Below are 3,152 nucleotides of genomic sequence, written 5' to 3' on the forward strand. Positions count from 1 at the left end.
AAAATGACAAATGTTGCTATTATCAAAACCATGGTCTTTCCCAGCTGTAGATCCACATGTGCATTTTATAGATCATGGATGTCCAAAACCAGCTCCAGCAAGTCTGACAGCCTGGCAGAAACTGAAGGGACTACTCCTTCACAGACTCGGGATCTAGGTTCTTCTTCAGATATGCAAATGTAAAGTATTTTCTCGGACTGCAGTTTCAGTAAACACCAAATTTGAACAGCCCCTTGTCAAGATTAATTCATTTTATTGCTAGATTAAAATTAAACCAAATTCTTTTAAAACACCTCATTTCTCAGCATCTGCAAGGAGAGAATCACTTTTCAAAGCAGTGCCTAGATGTAACTGAGAAAGAAGATATACAGCTATTTTATAAAAATGAGATTTTTTTTCCTGGAGTTTTGCCACAAATTGCCTTTGAGGGCTTGGTTCAGAAATTCCAAAGTTAGTTTATTGTTTTTCATATTGAGAACTAATTCCTTTTAGCAACTCTGTTAATCTTGGAATTTGAAGTTATTTTTATTAAAGTAACGCCCAGAGTTTAGATATTCCATAAAAAGATCAGGAATTATTTTTATTAAAGTAACACCCAAAGTTTAGACATGCCTTTCAAAAATAAGGCAAAGCACCTTCATTCTTAAAAAGGTTCTTAATCTTTTCAATGCAAAGACAGATTTCACAAAGACAGCTGAGCACTGCGAAGTTTTATCAGCCATTTTTTATCAGAAACTTGAGGAAAAAAATAATTAAGGCAGGATTTTTCTGCCTAAAAAAATCATGAGCATTTTGCTCCTAACAGTAGGTGTGTCTTTTTTTTTTCCCTCTCTTCTTGCCTTCTGTTACAGAAGAAGCAGCACCAGTTTCCACTCCCTGATATCAGATTTCTCATGAGACGTTTGCGCTGGCTCTGGGCTGGTCTGCCAGCAGTCAGTGCCTCTGGTCATCCTCTGTATCTCTCCCCAGCCAGCAGGGAGGCCCCTCCACTCAGGCAATGCCAGCTTCTGGTGGAGCTTGTCAGACTACAAAAAACTGGATCAGAGCCCTTAACTCTTATGCCACAACAGACACGGGGCTGCAAAGTGAAGGATCTTACCTCCATTCTCGTGGGCCTGAGGCACTGAAACCTTCTGCTCTTCAGCGGCACCTCTGTCTCAAGGACAAGACCGAGTGCTGCCTTTTGTTTGCGTGACTACGTTAATAAACAACACCCAGGTTCCTTACCATGACTAAAACACAGTTTAAGGGTTTGGAGGGGAAAGGGAACGCCTTTTGATCACTACCTCTGATCTGGAGCATAAGCAACCATGACTGAAGACTCCACTTTGTCAGCAAGCCTCCTCCAGTTGCTTTTCTCTTTAGGCATAGCAGGCCAAAGACATCATGGATTTAATAACACATTTTCTAACAGCGTGCTGCTTCCCTGTTGAAGAAGGCACGCAATGACAATTTTCAATTTCTTTTGTGCAGAAATTAGGGCTGGGACAAAATCTTTTCAATTCCTCCAAAAGAGATGTTAAGTTGCAACATCCCCACCTTTCTTCCTGCAGCGTGTATAATTTCAGCTTGCTCAATAGCATTGGCACTCCTGAGTTCAGGAGGACTTTAAAAGGAGCGATTAAAGCTCACGGAAGTAAGCTAACATGAATAAACTGCCCAGGCAACAGGGAAACATTCCAGAGCCCTGTGCTGTCACCAGGCTTTTGGCCAATGCTGCTTAATCATATATGCAAAACATAAATTACAGAAAGATTCATCACTGCTTAGAATATTCACAATTAATAATTGTGCATTGCACTGAAGAAGCTTCCCTGCAAACTGTCCTCAGACAAAAGCACTGGGATCTGCTCCCCATTCTCAGAGCTTCTACCAGCATCATCAGTACGAGTGGTACAGCAAAGGCTTCCTCTACGGGTCCTCTCAATGGGTCAGGCAGTTTTGGACGGGAAGTTTGAGAGCAAGTTTAGGATCGCTTGAGGATCACTCTGCTGAAATTCCTAAATCCTGTGGCTGGCTATAAGGCATCACGGCAGCTGCTGCAGGACACGTTCTCATCTGGGCTCGGCTTGCACATACCAGTTCACACTATCTGGGCATGTAACACTGGACTGAAACTCAAAATGCTCGTGGCACAGGGCAGGATATTTTCACTACAAGGCCCTCAGAGTTTACAATGTCTTCTTTAAACACAGACATACTCATAGCTTTAATATTTAAGACCCTCTTGAGCCTTGTCACAGAATTTATACAGCTCTATCAAAAAACCTTTGATCTTCTGCGCAGTGCTGAGTAAAAATCCTAGCCAGCCACATTTTGGGTTACAGGAGAGAGATGACTTTTCCACCACTTAACAGAAGATTATAGTTTTCACATAAGATTATAGAGGCATGGTTGTAATGCCATCTGAAGACTGCATTTACAAAGATCTGACATTCAGCAGCTCACATGGAAACAACAGAGCGGTCAGATTCTCAAAAACTTTGGAGTTATAATTGAGAGCAACTTGTGAATGACTTTCTGCAGTATCTTACAGAGGTAAAGTTTTAACTCTTAGAAAGCCTTCCCTCACATGCTTCATGTGATCAGACACCACTAAATCTACACATCATAATAGCTTTTTCAACATTATTAGGTAAGCTAGAAACAGTTCCCTCTGTACAGCATTCTCAAAAATAAATGTAACTGAAGATAACTTTGGCCCAGTTTTTGTTAGGTCATAAACTTTCCCCATCCAACACATCCAAAGTTCTGCATTAACTAAGTTCCATGAGAGTTTGAGAATTTGCTCCCGTGCATGCCTATAAGCCTGACTACTAAAAATGGATGCAAAAAAAAATAAAATTCTATTGTCTCTCTACCTTATCCGCCTTCTATTCTTTGCTTTAGAATAATGAATTAACAGGTAAAAACCAGTGCAGATATTTGAGGGAAAATTTCAAAAGCTGACTACACCTTCTGTCCTAACACATGCTGGTACTGTACAGCTGAAAACATAAACCCCCCTGCAGAAGAGGGTATAGTTTCACTGGGACAGAACTCCCGTGGCTGCACTTGCCAGGAAAACAAATCACGACCTCTCCTTCGCTCATGGCTCAAGCAGCATACTTCGAACACCCTAGCACATACAAAAGGCACGGGCCCTAGAATAC

At 41.3% G+C, this 3,152-nt stretch overlaps 1 protein-coding gene across 1 annotated transcript in view; it reads right to left on the reverse strand.

Annotated features, from left to right (window-relative positions):
* SLC20A2 (solute carrier family 20 member 2) overlaps positions 1 to 3,152 on the reverse strand; it is a 56,959-nt gene that overhangs the window by 53,049 nt on the left and 758 nt on the right. The gene's annotated exons all lie outside the window — the stretch shown is intronic.

This window comes from Onychostruthus taczanowskii, unplaced genomic scaffold (genome assembly GCF_017590055.1).
Source record: "Onychostruthus taczanowskii isolate IOZ18803 unplaced genomic scaffold, ASM1759005v1 scaffold12, whole genome shotgun sequence".
In the NCBI taxonomy this organism is placed as follows: Eukaryota; Metazoa; Chordata; class Aves; order Passeriformes; family Passeridae; genus Onychostruthus; species Onychostruthus taczanowskii.